Genomic DNA, 6211 nt, shown 5'->3' with positions numbered 1-6211 from the left:
TCTGAGTGCCCTCCTACTGTAGTTTTGATTTGTCTGCTGAGAAGCCATCAGACTCCATTCAGTTGAAGCCAGCTTTATGCTTATTTATAAGCAGGCTTCTAAAAACAAAAGGTTTTTCTTTAAATTACTACTACTGAACTTTAAAAGTCCATAAGGCCCTTGAAGATACCAAATGGCACAGAACAATATAATCATCTAGTAATACTCACCTGCAGACTCATTATGTTTTTCAGATCTGCTCATTCCTCATCACAAGTATTGAGATGCAAGAGAGCCAGCCAGGTTCAGATGTCACCGACAGAACCATTACTAGGGAATGTGGTGTGAGGAGGAGCAGGATTCATGTCCCAGTCTGAGGTTTTAAGGTTTTAATGACCATTATAGGAGATAGGTTCATATTTTGAACTGCGATAAATTAGGATAGTTCTGCATATTTCCAAATAGTTAGGACAATTTATATCACCTACCTGTAATTAGCTGAAGTTGAAAGGCAGGGCTGTGATTCAGTAATAACAACATGAATTTTGCCATTGAGGTCAATGGGATCCCACCATCAAGACTTCAAAGCAGCAAAACAGCACAGAATTGATTTCAATGTGCTGTTCTCTCCTTCCTAAGGGCAAGTTGTTCCTTTGATGTTATATTCGAGGTGTTTGTAGAAACCTGTAGGTAGCAGAAAAATTTAAATTTGAAGTTTGCTTCAATTTGACCTCACCATGGGGACAGAAAAGTCACAGTGGGAAATATCAGTAGCATTTTGTGACACAAATGATAAATCATTTTTCTGAGTTAACGTGACCAAGCACACGGGTCTTACTCTTTTGGCAGCAAGGAAAAGACTCTCAACCAGACTACCTTCACAGAGAATTAGAGTTCTTTCCTAAAATACGAGAGAATATAATTTCCTTTTGTGTTAGAAACTAGCTAGCACCGAGGTTCTGGAGAGAATGAAACTGAATTTAGCTGATCAATACACAAAGCTTATGTAAGCATGTTTTCTTCTGGGTGAGGGAAATTCTTCGATCAATCGTTATTCAGCTTCATTCTTCAGTGAATTAACATCTCAAATAACTATTCAGGTCACATAGGTTCAAGTCGCTAAGGCAAAAGCAGCTTTGCCTCCCGAGGACTATCAGGCAGCAGGAAAGGTAAATAAAGGGGTTTGTTTAATGTTTAAAAGACCGTACTAATGGACAATTAGCCAGAGGATTTGAGAGTAGTTTTTAAATCTACAAAAAAGCAAAGCTTCAAACACTCAGCAAACTCTAGGCTGTGTTTTGGGCTAACGCCACAGTACACATCTCAGACCCGCAGCACTGATGGTGACGGGAACCCACGGTTGTCACAGCTTCTGCCGGGAAGCGGTGACAAAAGTTCGCAGATGTCTCGAACAGAGTAGTAGATAATCTAAAGCGAAGTAAATTTGCAGGGCAAGGACACATCTAGGCTAAAGTATTTGCCTCAAGCTTCAGACTTCAACTGAACCGCATCTTTAGACAGTCATGGCTGCGATGTCACTGTTTATAATATAAATGACGTGGGAAGAAACACCGAGTCATCTGGTTCAATGAAATCAATATAGTCATGCAATACTTCGAGGACTGTTAAGGTCTTCAGAGAGAGTAGATCATATTTTCAAGAACAGGGCTCGCAGTTATTTCTTATTTAGAGAAGGCTGAGAAACAGTCCACACATGTTGGTCACAGCACCCCTGCTGTGAACAAAAAAATCGAAAAGACAGAATGTAATTTTAGAGAAACGGTTTATTTTTGAGGTGTTTCAGTGAAATTCTGCCTCTGAAAACAAGGTGCGGCGGTACAATAGGAACTGTCTTTTCACTGTGTCCAAATTTAGATGGTATCCTCACTACTGAAATGAAAAGTAGAAGAAAAAATTGAAAAAGATGGCACACATGCTTGAAAAAAAATCGACTATATTATAAGGTATTATTTTTTTTGTTTTAAGTTACTTTTACAGACCAGGCTATTCAGGCACTAGCATGGGGCTGGGGATTGTGTTTGCTGGCTGAGGACAGGGGACGGCAATACCTGTACCCCAGGAGAAGCCTTTAGTCCAGTTTGGATGAAAAACAGAGTAGTCTGTTAGCAGCATGAAGGCAGCAGGAGAGGGTGCAGATAAGGTAATGCTGTGTCCCATGAAAGCAGAGCCAGTGCTGGGAATCTGTGCCACCAGTAACCTCTGATTTTCTCCACTTCATCTTCCTTTGGTGGGAGGAATAATGGGCTCATGCTGCTGTCATGAACTTCTTAGCTGCTGCTGCACTTCCAGGATGCAATGCATCCTCTATTGTCTAACACTTAATTTTTTATAATCAACTCTAACTGCCACTTAATCAGAACAAAAGTCTGATTGTAACATAGACGGGAGCAGAACAGATGTTTGGAAACAGACTTTTTTTCCTTAATAGCTGTGGCTATGCCTCAGACAATCTCAACACACCCTTTTCCATACTCTCTGGTTTTTTTGTATGATGGTAGCCAGGTGTAAATGGATGCTTCACATCTGTAGTGCTTCTAACCCAGTCTCATGTCCATAGGAGCCTTTTCTAAGCTGAAAACTCATTCTTGTTCCAAGGGTGACTTGAAGCTCCTGAGGGAGACCAGACCACCCCTCTGCTCACTGCTGTGCCCTGGAGAAAGAGTCAGCATTTTGTGGAAAGAGTAGTCAGCCTAACTTAAAGCCAGTAGGTGAGTAACAACGGAGAAACAAACCTGAGTAATTTTTGGTGAATTACGTAAACAAAATCAGCAAGTCAGATGCTATATTATTGCTAAGGTTTATGTGGATTTTTCAGAAAGTTAATTTAGTGTCTGATGCTCAGAGAACGGCAAAAGACAGTTTACAGTAAGGTTCTTTTCAAAGAACTAGTGTTTGAAGTATTAGAAATAGTTAAAATTAAGTAGTAAGAAAGTTCAGTGCCTTTGTAGCCCTGGACAACTAATTTCTCACTTGGAATATTATGGGAAATAAAAACTGTTCAGAAATAAGGAATTAAAACTGAGATGATGAACTAGAGTGATGATGAACTGGAAGTGAGGGTTTCCAGCACACCTACCTTGGGCCAAGGGCTTAGCTGGCCTGTAGGTATGCAACTCAATTAACAGCTTTATCATTCTTTTACACCTGATTTGCCTTGTTATGTAGCTATGTACCATACACATTCAAAGAGTACTTGAGATTTAAGGAAGTTTGCCAATTTAGAGGGCTTTCAATTCTACCATTATCTTGCTTAGTTTACACTTCCTCCCTTTATCCCTGAGCTGATCCGAGTGTCTGCTTTCTATCCTGCGTGAGTACTTTCTCCAAACACATCACTAACTTCAGTCATTTTTGCCTCACAGTGCAGCCTGTGAGCCAACATTATCTCTATTGCATACGTGCAGAATAAGGGAAGAACAGGATCAAAATAATCTGCCTGAAGATTATTTTTATTTCCATTATCTTGGAAACTGGTTTCAGACCCAGCAGCAGACTCACAGGGGTGAGCCAGAGAGGGTTGGTATTTGTAAAACATCGCAAGAACCTCCAACCATAGACTCTGGAAAAAGAGGAAGGATCCAGGTGAAACCACTTTGCTAAGGGGACATCAGACCAGCTTTCTGCTCTGCCTCATTCCCGAAGGGATACCTGGCCAACTAGCTAGATCGTCCGCAGCCACCTCTCTTGTAACATATGTAGGGGATGGTAGTACAGGTCTGTGGCTACTGCCCATCTCATAACTGCTGCAATACCAAAGGGTATGAAATGGCCTGACAGCAACTGTAATCCTTGTGAACTCTCCAGCTGGTCTGCCACAGCCTACCCTCTGTCTCTAGGATTAGTTCTCACAGAACAAGGCTGCATTGTACTAGCAAGTGTCTTGCAAGCCCACAGCTCATTTGAATCCACACAGGTCCCACACTCACAAGAGAGAAAAAAAAAATTTAGGGCTGTCAGTCTAGAATCTTTCATAAGAAAAACTCTCTACCCAACTGACCCCCCCCCAAATCCTAAGACTGAGTCTTTTTTTTATTGAATCATTTAAAAATTAATCAACACTGAGAATACTACACAACCTAGAAACCCTCTGTACCTGTAACTCACAGAAGATGGGTTAATATTTCAGTACTCAGCATCAAGAACTGTGGAGTAGCGTACAAAACAGGCAAAACCTCATTTTCCCAAAGGTACAGCTGCAGACTAGCATGGCAGAAGCAGGTTCATCTTCTAGTGTTTGGACCTGTGTCAAAAAGAGGAAATCAGTAGAATCACAATTTCAGATGATAAAACTCAAACTATTGGATTTCATGGATGTTTTTGTTCTTCTTTTCTTTTGTTGAAGAAGCACCACTACCCAAGTGACAATTAGGAATGAAGCTGTGGCCTAGAACAGTAGAGTCATGCCATCTGGCTGGGGTGACTAGGGCCGGGACTAATTATTTGCTTCCTGACTGCAGGCTTGTGTCTCTACTGGGTCAGGTCTGGGCTCGGTAAACCTGTCCCATAGGCTGGGTTTTACTCACTGGCAGTAGTAAAGGGCAGGATTTGTACAGTTAGTGAAGAGGCTTGTAAGGAAGCATGTTACTTGCTATGAACATTTGCCTTTTGTTTAATATGTTTGTTTAATCCTGAAGGATATAGCCTGTCACTGAAAAATCTAATATATGAGATTTGACTTTGAAAATACAGCACCATGCTCTGTAAATTCCAGCCAGGTGTATTTGGCTACATTTCATTCATTGTTCCCTATGAGAATTCTCTTTCATATTTTCCACAGGCAAAATTGTGAGCTACAGTTTACTGTATTATTCTAACATTCAACTGTGGTAAAGCTTGAATGACTTTGATCATAGACCAGGAAACATTTCTCAGACCTCAGACAAACTTCACCGCATGAAAAATGTTATAGAAAGAAAAATACCTAAAAAACCTGCAGCTGACCTGATGGAAGAAGGTTACTGATACATGCCTTGAACATTCTTTTCCATGTGCATTGGACATCAGTTGATGGCACTTAATAATTCATTTTTCTACCTCGACATTTATTTTCTGGATGATTATCACGCATTTTTTGTGTTTTATGACTATTTACCTTCACAGTCTGCTAAAAAATAATATACTTGTTCCTTTTTTGTTCAAAGATGTATTGATTTATAAACAACTTCTTTGACAGCTGACAGTTTTTTCTCAGAGCTTAATATAGATGGTGTGTGAAGAATCAACTGTTGACTGCCGGACTGGCATTTTATTTTTAGAGTCTACCACATAAAGATGTCCACGATTCACAATTAGGGACTTTCAAAAACCAGGACTTTTCATTGTGAAAAACAAGGTGAGTTAGACGTTGATGGGAGAAAACTCATTAAAATATAGTCAGGATAAGAAAACAAAGGGGCAAACCACATCAATTTGATAGTTGGTCTCTTGCAAGACTGAATTGCTATTACTCAGTTATTACCTGTGCAAACACATGGTTTTCTCCCCTAGTCCACATTGACCATCCAGACAGACTTTTCCCTTGAGGAATGCTGTGTAGCCTTGGTTGTGCTACAGATAAGCACCAAAACCACACAAAGAACAAGTGTATGTGATGGGATTCAATTTTCTGAGTGTAGACATGGATCTGTTCTGTACTTGGGATTACAGAAGAAGGCAACCTCTCTTGTCTTCTGTGACTGTGACTAAACAATTTAAGTAGCAACATTTAGAGAAGAAAGAGGCAAGCAAGTCTTTGTCACCAGAGTTTCATTTTCAGAAATGAAGGTACTGTGGTAAGGGGCTGGCATGAAGCACTGCTTATGTTGCTCATTCTAGAGTACCTTCTGGGGCAGAAACCGTAATGAGGGAGAATTAAGCCTACACATGGTTCACAGTAACCCAGTTTAATTTTATGCCTCTAAAGAGGATTCCTCACAAGATAATTTCTGAACAAAGTGCTAAAATCAGTACTTCCATATCACACTTTTTAATCCTGAGAGCTTCAATGTACTTAGAAGACAAGTAAGTCATTTATCTTTACACTACCTAAGCACCTGGCCTGTTGAGAGCTCATGCGAGAGCTAGTTCATTCACATGAATGCTAGCTCATTGCTAACCCTGCCAAATATCAAAATGATGCCAGTCCTGCACAGTGTCATTGTGACAGAGAAAGGTGTCCTCTTCATGTGCATTAGCAGCCCTTGCGTGGTGAGAACAAAAGATCTGTAGCACA

Source organism: Chiroxiphia lanceolata, chromosome 3, assembly GCF_009829145.1.
Source record: "Chiroxiphia lanceolata isolate bChiLan1 chromosome 3, bChiLan1.pri, whole genome shotgun sequence".
NCBI classification, from domain to species: Eukaryota; Metazoa; Chordata; class Aves; order Passeriformes; family Pipridae; genus Chiroxiphia; species Chiroxiphia lanceolata.
The sequence above is the reverse complement of the archived record's forward strand: the minus strand, read 5'-3'. Positions refer to the sequence as shown.